The sequence below is a fragment of the Ictalurus furcatus genome, chromosome 17 (genome assembly GCF_023375685.1).
Source record: "Ictalurus furcatus strain D&B chromosome 17, Billie_1.0, whole genome shotgun sequence".
NCBI classification, from domain to species: Eukaryota; Metazoa; Chordata; class Actinopteri; order Siluriformes; family Ictaluridae; genus Ictalurus; species Ictalurus furcatus.
Window position 1 is genome coordinate 1,619,198 of NC_071271.1, and position 19,745 is coordinate 1,638,942.

The 19,745-nt window shown below is 39.2% G+C and overlaps 1 protein-coding gene across 1 annotated transcript in view; it reads left to right on the plus strand.

Annotated features, from left to right (window-relative positions):
* Nucleotides 1-19,745, plus strand: part of lrfn1 (leucine rich repeat and fibronectin type III domain containing 1) — a 76,522-nt gene that overhangs the window by 26,486 nt on the left and 30,291 nt on the right. The window contains exon 3 of the mRNA XM_053646787.1: nt 11,704-11,783. The gene's annotated coding sequence lies outside the window, so the exon portion shown is untranslated. The remainder of the gene's footprint in view (nt 1-11,703; nt 11,784-19,745) is intronic.

Genomic DNA, 19,745 nt, shown 5'->3' on the forward strand with positions numbered 1-19,745 from the left:
ACCCTTAAGTCTAGGAACTTTGGTCTTGACAATTAAGCAAATGGAACTTTAGACCAGGAATCTTAGAGAGGAACTTTGGCCTAAGATTTAGCCTAAAAAGTTCAAGTCAGGAACTTCAGCTCCAGTGTGCATACAGAAGTTTTAAGGTCATGTTGTTTCTAGCAAATATTTCTGTCTAAAATTGTCTGTCTGGTGTTCATCTTGTTTTCCATTTTCAGCAAAAAGTAAAATGTATCACTTAATAAGCATCATTGTAGTTTTACTTATGATTTCAGTCATATGAGGTACAAGATCTGAGAAGACAGAACAAGGTCATGCCCAGGTGAAAAAGCTTGTTATGTTGACCAATCAAGGAAGCTTCTCAGATTACATAAAGGAAATTAAGTCACAGTGTTCCTCAACCATCACTCAACACACCACAACTAAAAATAGACACACATGCAGTATCTTTCTGCATGAGCAGGTACAGAAGATGAAAGGCTAATGTGTACTGAGGTCAGTGTTACAGTAATACGGCGGTTACTGAGCACTTTTAACCTGATTAAAGACTCGAGATAGAGAGAGAGAGAGAGAGAGACTGTGCTGTCAGTTAGTCCCTTCCATTATCCCTTCCATAGTACTACCATTTACAATCGTTCAGAAAACAATTTTCCCTCTTGCACTACATGATTGTTTTACTCCATTTTCAATGGTAGCACCAAAATACATACTATTTACTCAAACTGACCCACATTCACCCATCCTGAATAAAACCCTATACTTCAGTTCCAATCCTGTTTGGTAACTTGCCCTCATTAGCCGACTTTCCACTGCACCTTAGCTCAGGAACTCAAAACCAGGCAATCAAAATCAGGAAGTCAAACCAAGCCACTCAAAGCCAGACTCTTGCGTCCAGAAAATCAAACCTAGGAGTAAATGCTAGGTACTCAAATCCAGGAGCTTGAGTCCAAGAACTCAAAAACAGGCGTACAAATTAAGTAACTCACATCCACTGAATCAAAGCCAGGCAATCAAGTCCAGGGTCTCAAACCCAGGAACTCAAATCATACACAGCCCAAGCACTTTACTCCAGACACACAAACCCAGGAAGTTAATTCCAGGAACTCAAACCCAGGACGTTAAACCCAGGCACAGAAACCCAGGCACTCAAACTAACCCTAACCCTCACACCCATATGGGGTTCTTCCCCAGACTGTTTCCATAAATTTGGAAGCACACAATTGGACAGAATGTCTTTGTATTCTGTAGCGTTAAGACTTCCCTTCACTGGAACTAAGAGGCCCAAACCTGTTCCAGCCTGACGATGCCCCTGTGCACAAAGTGAGCTCCATGAAGACGTGGTGTGTTAAGGTTGGAGTGGAAGAACTCCAGTGTCCTGCACAGAGTCCTGACCTCAACCCCACTGAACACCTTTGGGATGACCTGGAATGACGAATATGCACCAGGCAACATCATCAGTTGCACCAATATGAGTGCACGATACCTTGCGCTCTTAGGCTGAATGGATTAATCCCCACAGTCATGCTGCAAAATCTAGTGGAAAGCCTTCCTAGAAGTGTGGAGGCTGTTACAGTAACAAAGAGGGAACAACTTAATATTAATGGCCTTGGTTGGAATGTTCAATACTCAGATGTACACCTGCTTTTGGCCATATGGTATAGTTCCTGGTTTAAAGTTCATGGTTTAAATTCATGGGTTTAATTATCTAGAATAAAAGGACTTAAAGGTCTAGACCAGTGCTCCTGATATAAGGTTCCTGGGCATAAATGTCTATGTCAAAGTTCCTGGTCCATAATTCTTGGGCTCAATTTCCTGGGCTTATGTGTCTAGGCCAAAATTATTATTTTTTAAAATTATTTTGTTTCCTGCAGAGAGCTAGATGCTAAAAAACCTAGCAATTTTTATTGCAAACTATTATGACAGCATTTTACTATTTTGTGCCAAGATAAGCTTAGCTAGCATAAGCTAATAATAGCATGGCTAATACTAATTCCACACTCTAACACGATATTGGCGTTTTTAGAAAATGTTTTTGAGCACTGTATCCATGTGCCTGGCTGACAATGAGTTCTGCATCCGGCTTTGCATTTCCTACTCTGACGGGATCCCACTGAGCGGCTCATGCATGCTGGGAAAGCATTCGGATTTCACCCTTGCGTTTCCAGTGCGCCACTTTAGAAAAGCTATTCCGCCACGCACTCACGCAGCGTTACTGAGAGACTCGGCTCAGACGCCGACACGGACTTATAAAAGACAGCGAGAATGAAGCGAGAGTGAGAGAGAGAGAGAGAGAGAGAGTGAGAGAGAGAGAGAGAATTCCTGGGGTGCTGTCTGGGACTGAGATTGGCAGATGACTTTAAAGTCAAGGTAAAGCTTTAGAAAACTTTAACGCTTCTCTTTGATCTGCTGTGAAATTGCATATTGGGAGAATTTCACAGAGAAACCCTCTATTCAAAAACGTAGCAAAATAACGTTAAATTCAATTAGCATTTTTTTATTATGCTAATTATGCGAATACATTTCCACGTGCAGTTGAAATGACTTAAAAACATCTCAGCATCCCAAACGGATGTTTATTCTCATAATGCCCAAATCCGTAATAATTTAGTATCATCATCACCAACTGCACATGTTTATTCATGATTGTATTACGGTTTCCATAGTGATAAGTGTTTTCGGTTTGGTCTACATCTCTGAATATGTTCACCCGTTTCATGCGTTCCTTGTCAGTGATGTTGAATTCTGAGTTGTGATTGGTCAGAGGGTGTTTGTGTGTGCGTTTGTTTTTGTTTTTCGTCGTATTAACTGTAAGAGAAGCTGTTGAGGGAATGGAAGAGAAATAACTCGGAGACGTGCTGTTATAGAAAAATAATCATCATGGTGGTGACAGTAACGCGATTCATCACACCACCCGGTCACACAACAGTTTACCATAACAAACACAAACACACAGACACACACACTGTGATTTATTCTGTACTTTAATGACAGTTTGGCATGTTGCTTTGTAGTGGGGAACTAAGCATTTAAGATTTTAAAGGCATGTGTGTGTGAGAGAGAAGGAGAGAGAGAGGGAGAGAGAGACTCAGTGAAGGAAAGAGGGATGAGAGGAAGGCAGCTTTGATGAGATGAGTCAGGCACTTCGGCAGATAAAAATGTCGCTGGCTCGTCCTACACTGACCCCGGAGTTATCTCACTATAGCAGGTGTGTGTGTGTGTGTGATAGTAAAATGTGTGACTGGGTGGTGTGATGAATCGCGTTACTGTCACCACCATGGCGTTGATTATTTTTCTATAACAGCACGTCTCCATGTTATTTCTCTTTCATTCCCTCACCAGCGTCTCTTTTTTCTCTCTCTTAAAGTTAATAAGACAAACAAACACACACACACACACACACAAACACCTTTTGACCAATCACAATTCATCATTGATAAGGAATACATGAAACAGGTGAAAATATTCAGGGATGTAGACCAAACCAAAAACACTTATCGCTATGGAAACCATGTTACAATCATGAATAAACATGCGGAGTTGTTGATGAAATAAGGAATAAGAAATAAGGACGAGGCTCAGGTAGCGGCTACGGGGAATTAATTTAACAGCAGTATAACGGAAGTGAGCTGTAAGTTACTGATGGAGCTCGTAGATCAGAGAGTTACAGTAAGCCTGTTGATTTCTCTCAGTGTGCAGTGGAAAGAAGGCCTTAGACCTTTAGATATGCTACAGAGGGGATCATGGGAAACATGAATATATTCATGAAATATTCAAATAAAACGACCGAGACAAAAATGGGACAACATACAAAGTAATGATAAATAAAAATCCAAAATTAGGGCCTAATGAATTGCCAGAGCAAAATTAGATAAAAGAATTTAAAAATAAAAAAAGCATATGATCGTTGATATTGTGATGTTTTCTGTAAGGATACTCTGGAAGGAGTCTCCAGTGTCATCTTTACGTTTTATCACAGTCTTTCACTTTGCAGTAATGTGAAAAGACATGTTTTTTTTGTTGTTGTTGTTGTTTGTTTGTTTTTTTTTGTTTTTTTATCTTCAAGAGAGAGAAAAAAGACAGGCTGGTGAGGGGCACTATACCGTAAGCTTTTATCACAGTTGGAACAACACCACAGCTCTGTTTTTGACACTGTTATTCATGCATTGAAACTGTACTCATGTTCATTTCTTAAAATGTATGAATAAAGTAGGCTTTTCCACAGATTTCTACTAGCCCTAGCTCTGTAAGCAGTGGAATCTCAAACTCAATTTTCTTACAGCAGAATGCTACTATAGAGGACTTATTCCTCTGAAAATTTCAGGTTCGTATCTGGTCCACCACCAGAGATATTCAACCTGAAAGAGATGGAAATTTTAAGAAATTGCACATTCACGTCCCCATGAAAACAAATGAAAAGTCTCAAACCTGAAATGTTTGAAACTGTATGCACACTATACTTACCTAGGTACCCCTGAAAAACATTTGAGAGACTCGAATGTGAGCAATCTTGAACATTACATTTGGAGTTAGTTTCTAAGTCTGAGGAACATGAATGTGCAAAACATTTATGTATGTACACGTGCCTTGAAATGCGCTCTAGAAATCACATTGTGTTCCAAGGAGCTAGGCCCATCCTGATCTGAGATATTGAGCTTTCTCTAAACAGCTGTAACAAAATTTGCTGTGTGCCGTTACGCAAAGATGACCGTCATAGTTAAACCAAGTTAAAAAAAAAAAAAAAAAAAAAAAAATGGTGGTTTTGCAGGGCAAATACATAGAAGTAATCACTCAAAACGGTCAATGATTGGACCATTTGAGATTGACCAAACCTTCCTGGATGTTCCCCAACATTCAGTGTAACTATAAATGGATAAAATGTACGACGTGTCATTGTTTAATTAATAAAAACGTGTTAGCGGTGGCAAATTGCTCTGCGCTGATTTATTTTCCAATAACAGCACCACACACAGTGGTTTATTACTTGCATAAAAATAAAGACGCTAATCACTCACCCATACTGCACTGTATCGGGATATTTATTAGCACTGAGCTCCTTTTTACGGTGAACGGTGGCCTCCTCATGAGGGGCAAGGACGCATTAACATATTGCTTTATGAATCTTGCATCGGCTGCACGAATGGAATTGCGCTCGGAATTACAAATCAGTGTTCGGTTTACGGGAGGCTGAATCGGCGCGATGAGCTTCATGCAGAAGATCGTTTCCAAACAAAAGGAAATGAGAGAGGAGAGGAGAAAGCGAGAGAGAAAACAACAACGTGACGAAGCTGACCTTGACACCGTCACGCCTCTCCTCCTCAAAACAAACCCAGAAATGTTTTTGGTTTTAATATTTGAAAGATGTTAGTCATGAAAGCTGCAGAAGGGGGTAGACGTGTCAAGAACGATGTCCTGCAGCTACAATTAAGCTCATCTCATTAGTCCTCATGAATGTCTTTTACAGTTGCAATCAAAATGATTCGACCTCCAGTGCAAATCAGGTTTATTGTCAAAATGTACAGACTTTCAGCCGTTTGCGATGAACAAATCAAACAAAAGCAATTGAAATAGTTCAACACAACGAATGCTTCAAGTGGTTTCCCCAAATTCAACTGAAAATACAACTTCTCCTGTGTGGTCCACCAGACCTTGTGGTGCATTGATTTCTGGAATGTTCTTTCATGACAGAAGAAAAGCAACTATTTTTATTTTAAACTAAAGGTTTCAGTATTTAGTAGAGATGCACTGATGTACTCGGGTGCTGCTCCCGTGCTGATCGCGCTGAATTAAAGGGCCAGTACACCATTGAAAGATTTAAATGAAGATGAGTGACAAAAAAGTATATATTGCACAGAAAAATATTTGTAGAGTAGTATATTTCATATCCAGTTAATGTTAATATATAAAAAGTGTATATTATATATGACCAGTTTGATGTCAGTGATGAAGTAGAAATGTTTTTGTTTGTGGAGAGTGAATGTGAGACTAACAGGAGGTTTTTTTTTTTTTTTTTTTTTTACAATTCAGTCAGTGTTAATAGAATTAATAACATTCAGTAAGTTAAGAAATCTTACTTTAATCTTCAGAATGTAGTTCATGTGTTCATGTTAATTAGAGTAATGTGTTTTCTGTTTATGAGACCAGTTACTGTCAAACAACTTGTTGAAATGGAGAGAATAAAGTTTTTATTTGCATTTCTTTCAGAATTGTGGACTTAATTATTATTAATAATAATTAATTTGTTAAGGTATAAAAGGCAGAACTATCGATATCACCCTGAATAATCGGTTATCGTATCGGCCGATATCACTCTGAATAATCGTTATTGTATCGGCCGATATCACTCTGAATAATCGGTTATCGTATCGGCCGATATCTCTCTGAATAATCGGTTATCGGTATCGGCCGATATCACCCTGAATAATCGGTTATCAGCCGATATCACCCTGAATAATCGGTTATCAGCCGATATCACCCTGAATAATCGGTTATCGTATCGGCCGATATCTCTCTGAATAATCGGTTATCAGCCGATATCACCCTGAATAATCGGTTATCGTATCGGCCGATATCACTCGGATTAAATCGGTTATCGTATCGGCCGATATCACTCTGAATAATCAGTTATCGTATCGGCCGATATCACCCTGAATAATCGGTTATCGTATCGGCTGATATCACTCTGAATAATCGGTTATCGTATCGGCCGATATCACCCTGAATAATCGGTTATCGTATCGGCTGATATCACTCTGAATAATCGGTTATCGTATCGGCTGATATCACTCTGAATAATCGGTTATCGTATCGGCCGATATCACCCTGAATAATCGGTTATCGTATCGGCCGATATCACCCTGAATAATTGGTTATCGTATCGGCCGATATCTCTCTGAATAATCGGTTATCAGCCGATATCACCCTGAATAATCGGTTATCGTATCGGCCGATATCACTCGGAATGATCGGTTATCGTATCGGCCGATATCACTCTGAATGATCGGTTATCGTATCGGCCGATATCACCCTGAATAATCGGTTATCATATCGGCCGATATCACTCTGAATGATCGGTTATCGTATCGGCCGATATCACCCGGAATGATCGGTTATCGTATCGGCCGATATCACTCTGAATGATCGGTTATCGGTGTCGGCCGATATCACCCTGAATGATCGGTTATCGGTGTCGGCCGATATCACCCGGAATGATCGGTTATCGGTGTCGGCCGATATCACTCTGAATGATCGGTTATCGGTGTCGGCCGATATCACCCTGAATGATCGGTTATCGGTGTCGGCCGATATCACTCTGAATGATCGGTTATCGGTGTCGGCCGATATCACCCTGAATGATCGGTTATCGGTGTCGGCCGATATCACTCTGAATGATCGGTTATCGGTGTCGGCCGATATCACTCTGAATGATCGGTTATCGGTGTCGGCCGATATCACCCGGAATGATCGGTTATCGGTGTCGGCCGATATCACCCTGAATGATCGGTTATCGTATCGGCCGATATCACTCTGAATGATCGGTTATCGGTGTCGGCCGATATCACTCTGAATGATCGGTTATCGGTGTCGGCCGATATCTCTCTGAATGATCGGTTATCGGTGTCGGCCGATATCACTCTGAATGATCGGTTATCGGTGTCGGCCGATATCACTCTGAATGATCGGTTATCGGTGTCGGCCGATATCACTCTGAATGATCGGTTATCAGTGTCGGCCGATATCTCTCTGAATGATCGGTTATCGGTGTCGGCCGATATCACTCTGAATGATCGGTTATCGGTGTCGGCCGATATCTCTCTGAATGATCGGTTATCGGTGTCGGCCGATATCACTCTGAATGATCGGTTATCGTATCGGCCGATATCTCTCTGAATGATCGGTTATCGGTGTCGGCCGATATCACTCTGAATGATCGGTTATCGGTGTCGGCCGATATCACTCTGAATGATCGGTTATCGGTGTCGGCCGATATCACGCTGAATGATCGGTTATCGTGTCGGCTGAGAAATTTAGTATCGTGCATCTCTAGTATTTAGTGTACTAGTATTTAGCCTGTTGAACTTTCCCATTTTAGGGATTCTTTAAAAAATCAAAAGGAAAAAAGATGTAGTCTCTTGATTATGATGCGCTTGGTGTTTTTTTCTTTTTTTTCTGATTTGAGTCCACCTTGAAATCATTCTTTGTTCATCTTGTTAGTTGAAAAGTAAATGGTTGTTATGAAACCAGCAGAAGGAGGTTGCATTGTTATGAAAGCTGTCCTTCAACGACGTTTCATCTCAATACAAGGACAGATTTCACTATTTTTTGCATCAGTCATGACAAGACAATACCAAATTGTATTGTATTGTGCAGTGTATCATTTTCAGGCATGTACCACACTTTATACTGACTCTAATCATTAGAATTTTTTTTTAAAAATCTCATTTGTACCAATTCTTAGCAGTTCCTACCCCATTATCTAAGACTAGCTCATCTTGCTATCCATCTTGAATATCGAAACTGCGACACCAGCTACGATGTTCTTACAGATTCCCAATCTCATTTTATGTTAACGCATTGCAAAATACCGAGACTTTGTTTCCATGCCAAAAAAACCCCCCAAAACAAATCTAAGGTGCCAGTACTTTATTTAATTTAGTAAATTATCATAAGATGTTAAAATACAACAAAAACACAAGAAGTCATGTGTTTTGTGTTGAACCGAATCTCAAATACTGCTCTACATCATGCATGTAGTCCACTAAGTAGCGAAGGTATTCCGGCACCGTTATGTTATACCCTATGTAGGAGGCAAATGCAGTGAACAGGAAGCTTGAAGATGGTGAATTTTAACTTATGACCTGGTTAGGAAATGTACAAATAAGACAATTAATGCAAAAACATTAACGTGACTGAATACATTTGAAAAATTGTATGATCAGTTCTGTCCACACGCTCCTGTTCAACTCGAATGGGACCCCGGCATGAAGGGGAACTGAATTCTGGAAGGGTACTTAGATGTGGCACTGTTAAACTGGTGGTGAAAATGGTGACTAAAGGCTTTATTTAGAGACTAAAGTCACTTCAAGATGTGTAATTGGAAGTCGGGTTACGCACCCGTCTACATCAAAGTGTCAGACAGTGGTGCTGGACTTAATACTGATCCTCACTCAAGCCGATCTCATGCAAGAACAGTGTGCTTAAGTTCAAGATCGGAATTGTGCATAACTGAGACACGCCTCTAATTTAAACAAACCCAGTTTTCGTAATCTTTGTGGAAATTCTGAACAGGGCTTAAGTCTGTAGTTACACCTGAGGTTTGAACACCAACTGAAGACGGCTCTAAATGAGGAATCACAGATTTCTAAGCCGAGTCATGGAAAAGCTCTTTTGGACTCTTGGATGCAGATGCCTATGGAATTGTTGGGATTTGAATTTGCGACTTTCCGATGATAAGCTGAGACCTTAGACATTGGCTCGGTTTGGGAACGTTATTAGCATTCAAATGAGTTTTGTGTAAGATCTGGATGGGTGTTCGATTTTAGAAGAAGATGTTGATTGGATTCTCACGTGACGCAATAGTAAAGCGTTCGCCCTATCGTTGGGAGATCGGGAGTTCGAATTCCGACGATGCCTCTAGGTGGGAGAGATGGTCTTACTCACAACCCTGTCAATCACAGTAACACTAACCAATCATGGGCATATTTGAGCTCATGTATGCGGAAGAGGGCAGTCAGCACTTTCTTCTGAGCAGTTCGAAAAGATGTTTTTTTTTTTGAAAAGGGAAAGCATGTACTAGCGTTAACCCTTACCATTTGGTAGCTGTCATAAGATAAGAGTAAGAGAGCGCTAGCTAGAGGCGACCAAATTGGGTAAAAAATGGGCTGAAAATCCTTACAGCAAAAAAAATAAATAAAAAAAATAAAAAAAGATGATGTTATTATAAATGTTGACTCAGGTTCAGGGTCAAGATCTTGAGTCAAGAGTGCAGATGGAGACTTGATCCCTCAAACTTATGATCGATAGTGCTGATTCTTAAACTGCTGAGCTATGTATTGTGTTGCATTTTAAAGCAAATCTATGAGTGGTCCTTTTTTCCCTGTGTGCGCAATAGGCTCCAACGATTCTTTTTTCATAATATAGTTAATTTTTCATCACATTCCACTTTGCAGTCCCTCAGGTCGGAGTGATGAAATATTGATGATGAGATGTTATTGTCCTGACATTGAGACTGATAGCGCCTCGCCGTCGGTTTGTTATTGTGTCGTCGCATTATGATGTTTTCTATTATGTTCGGTTGTAAGCACAGCTTGGACTCTTAAAAATTATGTTGCAATGAGCTTCTGTATAATATTGTTAGCGTCTCATCTCTCTTTTTCTTTTCTTCTTTCTCCTTTACTTTTCCCATCAACAGAATTATAGTCTAGAGCCTGGCATTGTTCTATGCCACTGCATGTAATACAATTAGCTCCGCATTACAATAGGCCAATAAGCCAGAACAAGACAAGAGCTATAACAAAAAGAGCTTCTCAATAGGGAAATGAAGAATAAATATGGAAATTACGCAAAAAAACACAAATTCTAGAAATAGCTTATGAATCTCAGCTGAGTTGGAGGAGAATGCAGAGAAAGTAATAAAGGTGACAGAGCTTATACACGGGAATATAGGAAACACTGCAGAGTTTAATAACGATGATCCAATATGTGTGCTCAACAAACTGTCCGAGGTCCAATAAGAGCAAACCTGGCAATAAAAAGAAGTCCAAAACTCAAAAACAAACACACAGACAGCAGAAATGTCTATAATTAGGACAAACAAGGAATCTAGGACAAGCAGTGAGAAAAAAAAAAGAAAGCCCGGAAAATACAGGAAGTCTCAGAGAACACTTTCTAAATGCAGAGAGCAGGAAGGAAGTGTGTCACTGAGGCCTTATACAAACATGTGAGTGTGACATTGCATGCATATATGGATATATAGGGCTGGCATTGAGTGTGAGTTCATATATGGAATTGTAGTTGTGTCATTTTGGCCTAATATGGAAATGTGGTTGTGGCAATGAATCCATAAATGGAAATGTGGTTGTGGCAGTGAATTCATTTATGAATTCATGGGTATAAGATTGAGTAGGTGTGGCATTGAGTCCACATATGGAAATAACTGACACAAAGTCCATATATGTAAATATGGTTGTGGAATTGATTTTATATATAGACATGTGGGTGTCACTGAGTTCATGTATGTAAATGTGGGGCTGGCATTGAGTCCATATATGGAATTGTAGGTGTGAAATCGAATCCATACATGTAAATATGGTCCATATGTGGAATTGTGGGTGTGGCTTTGAATCCATATACATGGCAGTGTGGGTGTGGTATTGACTCTATATTTGGACATGTGGGTGTGTAGCTACATGGAAACATGGAAATAAGACCAACTTTGAGCGGGTGTTCCTTGAATATAGTTGTGATCAATGATGTCACTGGCATTTATTTTATTGGCCTGGCAGCAAACATTAGCTAACCTTAAACCATTAGCTACAATTATGGTTAAATTATAAAAACAAGGAATAAACGAATGCGGTGAAGTTGCTAAGAATAATAAATATGGAAAGCAAATAGGGTCAAAACAAGTTCAAACTTGAAGACCTGTTATAGCGAGGTAATAGTGTCAGTGGTACACATTAATATCTGTCTCTCTCTGTGTTTCAGGTGGCATTGATCTTATTACCCAGAATTCCCTAGGAGAACACATGATGAGATGAATGACACAGGAAGAGCCTTCATCTCTGGTGAGTGTTTTAGCACGTTTATGCTAACAGTGACAATTCAACAGAGCCAGAAGTCAAACAGTTTCTATGAGATTTACATAGGTCACAGGGGGTACAGTATAGAGACCAATAGGGAGGTAAAGTGGGAGTGGCTGAGGCAGTTGATGTGCTAAAGTGGGCAGGGCTAGGTGCCATGCTAAAGCTGAGACTTTAATGCAAATGAAAAGCAGATAATTTTAGACTGGCTGTGCTTTATACAGTAGATCGTGTAGCTACAAATCAGAGTATTTCAGGATTTAGCGAACATCAATAACTGTATTTCTTTCCATTTGACGTCTAGCTGAAACTGTTTATGATAAAACTATCTTTCTTCTGCGTGATTTGAGTTCATTTCACAGCAAAAGCTGCTCAGAGTTACTCGGTGGAGTAACTCTTTCACCTCCTGCTAAGCAAATCATGGTGCTTGACCAGAGAACTGACTTCAGTTCAACGTTTCAGTCATTTTACAGCCCACATGTCTGGAATAGTAATTTTCTTATATGGCCATCTTCCTACTGATGGGATTGGAACACTTCCCAGACCAAAACAAAGTGATTAGACGACCTGGCTTTGACAATTTAGCCCAGCAATCTGGACACAAAAACGCTCGGCCAGAGGGAATTCCACAGTGATACACCACCTGTCAAATTAGCAGTGTTTATTTATTTATTTATTTTATTCTATTTCAAAATTATGATGGAAGTTTAACGGTTGTTTACATTTTAAAGTAGAGTGCTCAAATGCTGTTTCTTGGCGGTCTAATTTTTTTGTTGAGTATTAGCAATTCTGAAATAATGTGATAGATATCGTATATCGTTAAACTTTTATTATTATTACTTTTTTGCCAGATTGCACTAAGCATAAAAATAACTAGCTTCGGAAAAGCCAAATGATTTCAAAAATGACGCCGAAATGTCTGTAATATCGACATTTTCCTCAAATGTGTTGGTAAATCATTAAGAAAATGCTCCTTATTCAAAATGTTACAGTTTAATTACACTTAGCAGTGATTGCTAAACGTCTTGTAAACACGGTGAACCTGTGACACAAGCAGCTGAATAATAATACAATTTTAACCTCAGTGTGTGTGTGTGATTATGAAGGTACAAATAGTTGTTTGAGCGATAACGCTATAAAACAGAGTGCTTAAATGCTTTTTCTTGGCTGACGAGTTTCCATTGGAAATCATTGCTCTATGCTAGTAGCACAAAGGCACACAATATCCAGACCAGTGGGCAGCATTTCAATTTATGTTGCTAATGTTTTCTACATTAGCATGTTCAATAGACTGGAAATATGTTTTCGACCGCACTACGGAGAGTAATGAGGCGATCGATGGATTGCTAGGCTGCGTTTTTAGCATCATACTTAGCCTGTCAGCTAATGCAGGTTTCATAAATGTGGTGTTTATTGACTGGGATGTGTGTCAGTCACTAGTATTGGAACATCCATCTCAATTCTGGTCAATCCGTGAGTGTGTGCATGCGTGTGTGACTGCTAATGGGTTCAAATTGGTAAGATATGGTTTGGGATCGGGATATGAATCCTGTAGCTCTTAGAGTTCCATGACAGGGTTAGTGCTTATTCATGCCGTCGACCTGAAATACTTATTTGGTCAGTGTAGTGTAGCGTCACGTCTGTATATTCTAACATGATAGAGGAAGAAAAAAAGCATCAGAGACCCTCGGATCGACACCTATGCCTTTTCATGGCCGATTGCATGGACAGGAAGAAAAGATCCTGCATCAGCACTTTGCCAGGCTCGTTATACAGAATGAGAAAATGAGATGAGAGAATTAGTAAATGTTGCTAACGCTAAATAAGATCATGCTGAGTGCTCAGTGCTTACTCGCCATGTTAGCATTTCTGGTGGAATAATCACTTGAACTTTAGATTTTATATGACTTCAGTCAGAGATCCATAAATTAGCCTTTCCTGAAAACCCCAAGATGAAACGTGAGAGTCGGCCAGCCTTGTTTGAAAAGGACGCTTTTGAAAGAAAACAATTAGCTATTTCTTGTTAGTGCAGCCATTTGACTACATGCCATGAATTCCAAATCAAAGAGAGCAGCTTAAATCTCAACTTGTTTTTTGTTTCAATTCTTTGGTTCAACCTACAGCGTAGCATAACATACTAGATTTAAACATGCAACAAAATATTAGTTTGCTAGCTAGCACCATAGGGCGTGGAGTATACTTAACTTAATATTAGCTTAATCTGACTAGCAAACTTGCTTTTAATTACAGAATATGATGGATAATTAATGTTAAGCTAGATTTTTTGTTGTTGTTGTTGTTTGGTTTTGTTCGTTCGTACGTTACTGAGTGAGCTAGATTTGCACTTCACTTATGCTAACACTATCCAGCTAAAACAATCCTACCATTTTTGACAGGCTGGATAACAAAATGTGGAGTTAAGACAATAAAATATGTCATGGATTGCCGGAAGGAACTGCGTTTTAGATAATAATGAAATATTTGAAATAGGGACACAGCTTAAACACTTTGGCTAGCTAGCATGTAGCTGTTAAGTCTTTTATATAGACTTTGTAAAGGTAGAATGACAACAAAAATGACACAGAAATGACTGGAATATCAACATTTTCCTCAGATGTGTTGGCAGAATATTAATAAAGTGCTTTATATGAGAAATAATCAAGTTTAATTACAGTTAGGTTTGACTGCTAAACTTCTCATACATGTAGTGAATCTGACAGGAGTGGGTGTATGATTGTACAATTCTAACCTCCTGTGTGTGTGTGTGTGTGCGCGTGTGTGTGTGTGTGTGAGAGAGAGAGAGTGAATCTGTATTGAATTGTCGCATACTGTAAGCAGTGTGTGTCCACTTCAGTTGACTGCAGTGTGCGTAGGACAGGTGCTGCTGAGTAAATTCTAGTAAAGCCTTCCTGTGTGTGTGTGTGTGTGCGTGCATTCATATGTGTGTTTTTATATTCTAGCACAGCTCTCCACTGTGTGGCCAAGTTTCTATGTGTCTGTCTGACTGTGTGTGTGTGTGTGTGTGTGTGTGTGCGCGCGTGTGTGTGTATGTATGTGTGTGTATGTGTCCGTCTGAGTGTGTTCTTTCTCCTTATCTCCTCAGTGCCAGCAGGACTTCTATCATACTGAGCCTCTCCACACACACAGTGACAGGCAGCTACACTGCCCACACACACACATGCACACAGACACACACAGACACACTCACACACACACACACACACACACACACACACACACACGCACACTTTATTCAGTGAGTACTTGAATCATCAATGAATAGTCAATTTTAATACTTCATTTTCTTGATTGAGTACAAAAATAAAGCGGCTAATTGCAGGGTGTCAATACTCATTAAGCATAATTGTTTAATTGGTGTGTAATTAACGTGTAATTATCATGTAAAATTATGTCATTATTATAATCCACTATACAATATTCATCAGATTCATGGAAATAAATGAACTCAAGGAAAAACAAAGAGGGGGGGGGGGGGGGAGGGAGCGGGCGAAACAAATAATCCAAAATTAAAATCTCATACTCAAAAAGTGTTTGTTTGTTTGTTTATATATTTACGTACTTACTTACTTTTTTTTAAATTTCATAAAATTGTTAAATAAAAGTGTTAAAATAACTGCTGATTATTTATTTATATTTTTTTTGAGGCCGTCCATATATGGGAATGTGGGCTTCATTGAGTCCATATATGGAAATGTGGGTGTGTCATTAAATGCATTTGTGGAAATCTGAGCATGTCACTAAGTTTATATATGGAAGCATGAGCATGACAGTGAGTACATTTATGGAAACGTGAGTGTGCCATTGAGCCCATTTATGGCAATGCAGGTGTGTCTTTGAGTCCATATATGGAAATGTGGGTGTGTCATTGAGTCCATATATGGAAATGTCCTTAAAGGCATTTGTGGTATTGTGGGAATATGTGGAAATATGGGTATACCATTGGGTATGTATAATTCTTTCTGTCTTTTTTTATATTTAATTCTTATAATTTCTCCATCAACTATAATTTTATTTTTAATGATGTATTTTGTAACTTAATAGGGCCGTGTTTTCTGGAAAATAGAATTCATACATGTCAGAGATTTCCCCTCACGCCGAGCGTTTTTGGTTTCTTGTCTGTGTTTCTGGTTTTCCCGTGTCTGTACATCGCCTGACCCGTGCCAGTTTTAGGATTTTGATTTTCGATCACGATTTGGATTTGCCTGCCTGCCTCTCTTTAATAAAAGCCTTTTTTAAACGCCCCATATGTGACAATACAATTCATTTTATTCATAAAGATGGGCTACAATACGCTTTCCAACATGTTTTTTTTTTTTTACAAATTGTAAAGACATGGTGTGGGTCATTAATAAGTTGTGAGGGTATAAGTCACTTAAACACAGACACACCATGTTTATCTGATTACAAAACGTTTGCCAGTGGCCTCTAATTACAGACCAATTGCCAATATGTATAATTACAGTGATCATGGCACTTATCAGGTATTATCTCTGGCCTGACGTTGTGTTTATCCATTCTGTGCTCATAATTATATAGTAAGTATAGTGTCCACATAATTGCGTCAGATGTCTGAAACACACACACACACACACACACACACACACACACACACACACACTGCCAAGATGATAAAAGACCATTCTTTTTACCCCCAAGAACCCTTTTTTTCTCTTTTCTCACTCTATGATTTTTTCGTTTTTGCCGAAGGTATTATGTTTGATGGATGGTGAATCCGTGAAACCGTAGATGGGAAATTAGATCCATTTAGGATCCGTCTGATTCACTGTATCCACACTTCTCCTCCTCTTTTGTCTCTGTCTAAGAGTCTTTGACCCTTCCTCGTTCCTCAGCCTGCAAGATGTGCAGTGCATGCTGTAAACACTTGGATTTCGTTTATTTTTTTATTTCCTTGCTTCCCTTTCAGTTTGTCCCAGAAGTTTGTAATCGATATTTCAGAAAGTCACCTTGAGTGTATTCTCATGAGACAGACTTCGGGCTGTCACTAGAAAGATCCAGCAGCCGGCTGCACCAGTAGAACTTACGTTCGGTTTCAGCTTGGTTTGAATGTAATTAGCTGCTACGTTTGAGTTCATGAGTTTTGGCCAAATAATGTAGCCTTAGGTTATAACTTTTCTTAACTTTTCTTATAACTTAACTAGGTTGTAACAATTCACTTGCAGTCTGTCGCATGTGGGTGTGTAGTGTCTGCTAGGATTGTCAGCTGTGGGCGCGGCCTGTCCAGTGTGTTTTTTAAAATTCCGCTAAAACACTAGTAGACAGAAATTCTAGCCTAGGTCGGACCAGACGTGCCATAAGATTGGTCTGAGGAACTTATCGAGCCACTTGTTTGGATTTGTCGCTTTATATTGAGAATTGAGAAAATTGCAATTCAGATGTCAGTTGTTGCTGAGATTGAAGCTCTGTATGTATAAAATGTGTAACTGGAGCATTTATAAACCCGTAAACTCAAATATATTTGTAGGAATCAGTGTAGGAAAGAAAGGCAACATTACTGTGAATTATCAGTTTAAGACAGTGGAATATAACAGGAATAACAGAAAAGGAATAGGCCTGAAATGACAGTGTGTGAGACACCATATTGCACTTTGTAGGCACCACGGACTACAAACATGACCGACGACAACTCCCAATGGAACGCACAGACACGTCACCGTCTGTGAGGACTAATCACACACACCTGTTCTCAATCACACGGACAATCACAAAACACTGCTTAAGAGACTGCTCATTCACAAGGTCTTCACGAAGTAATCCGATCAGTTGCCATAGTCTCTGTTTATTACCAAGCCGTTCCATTGTTTTGTCTATTCTGGTTTTGATTCTGCTTTGCCTTTGACCTTTATTTTTGCCTTACCTGCTCTAGCCTGTTGTCCTGATCGCCTGAGCACTGCCTGTCTTTGTTTGTTTTTTGCCTTACCCTCTGGATATTATAATCTTCATTAAAGCCCTTAACTGCAATTGGATCCGCCCTAACCTACATTACAGTACGTGACAGTGTGTGAATGTTTTCATGGCCAAACTAAACGTTCCTGTCAGATGTCAAAAGTTTCACTGCTTTTCCTCGTACAGTTAATTAATTCGGACCATTAAAGACGCTCCATAAAAGGCAAAGCTCGCAAAAGCAGTGAATACGTGCCGCCTAAATTTTCCAGTAATGCAGCTCCGCCACTGCACCTAACACAAACACACATTGATGTTTCCTTCTTTTATGGGGTGCCATTACTTTTTGTCCTAATTATATGCTAGGATTATTCATCTAAATGTATGGATTTATGGATTTGTTTTTTACATAATTCTTTCCAGGTCATTAATATGACCGTGACTAGGTTTGTCTAAATGGTCATAATTTGGGGTCGAGTTGAAATGAATAAGTGATTTAAACCCGTATAAAACCTGTATGTAAAATCGCAGTAACTCATCAACAATTATACGATCTGGAGCCGATCATTTAGGTTCTTATCAGTGAGCCTCCTTGTACTGAAACTTACACACAATGTCAGATGTGAACATTTTTCTGAACTGGATTTTCATGTGTAAATGCTGCTGTGAACGATATCCAAATTAATTCAGTGTATCCAGTGCGATAAGTGAGGCCCAGTAAATGACTTTTGTCCAAAACTTCCCATGCTTCTGGAAATTTTGCTAGCAATTTTTAGTTAGTTAACTAGAATTAATCATAAGACCAACTAGTAGAAGTTTTATTCTTAGTAGCAAGCGACACTGAAAAAAGTATTCGCGTTCTTCATATTAGTACAGCGGACGAAGCTCGCCAAAAGTAAAGCGACACGGTGTTGCTAGGGCAAGGGGCGGAGTTAAAGTCCTAGTAAATCCTTCTTGGTTGTTACAGTTGCTATGAATTCCTCGCACAACTACCTTTGCCCAAATCCGATTGCGTATTTCCTCGTTTTGTATTTCTTGGCTTTGTGCTTCCTTGGATTGATGCTCTTATTTGTGCTCTCTGAGGGCTCGGAGCTCTAACGACATTTTAATTACTAGTATCTACATGATCAAAAGACTATATCTAGCGTAGCTACATATTATTTGCGCTTGAGCGTTGATGCAGTGACTCATGTCCTGATTAGTTAATTACAGTAACTATTATATGGTTAATTATATGAATAATTGTAACCTACTCCAAGTTACCGCATGCGCTGTCATTAATTTGGTCTGCGGAGATTCCTGAGTCACTGAGCTGTTTCTGCTTACATCCGGTCCTCTGTACATGCTTTATTTCTTGATGTTGCTGTGGGATTACATCACGCCGATGCCGTTTGGTCCCTCGTGTGCATTTGAAAGCATTGTGTATTTACAGAGACGCAAACCCAAGTGTTGTAAATTAGTGTTTTAAATTACAGTCATTCTGGAAGTGGCAAGAAAGTCATTTATCAAGGGGGGAAACTTTAGATGAAATGAGAAGAACAAAGAATGATGAATTAAGACAAAATGAGTTAAAATAACTTTCATATTGCAGCCTTTTGCTAGACGGCAGAACAGTTGGGTTGCCAGGTCCGTTTCTCTACTATCCTACTTCGGCAGATTGATGACTGGGCATTCTGCGTACACTAAATGAAATTTGTTGTTAAACCATAAAATTAAATAAGTGCAATTATTATTTTTTTTATGAAGATTTATTTCCCTTCCTAAATTATAACAAATCATTATTAGAGAATATTTGTTTCAGCCTACAGTGTATAAATGAATGAATACATTATATTGAAGGAATATTTTCATTATATAAACTTTAAATTCTTTGACATGAAATTAAATGTATTCGTCTTTCACATTTTGTCCTAAAGATGTAAAAACTTATGCACTAGGCTGGACTGACCCAGTGGTTATCGAAAACACGGGTTGCCATGGGAATGCCAAACACAGCTTTTATTTTGAAAATACATGTAATAATAT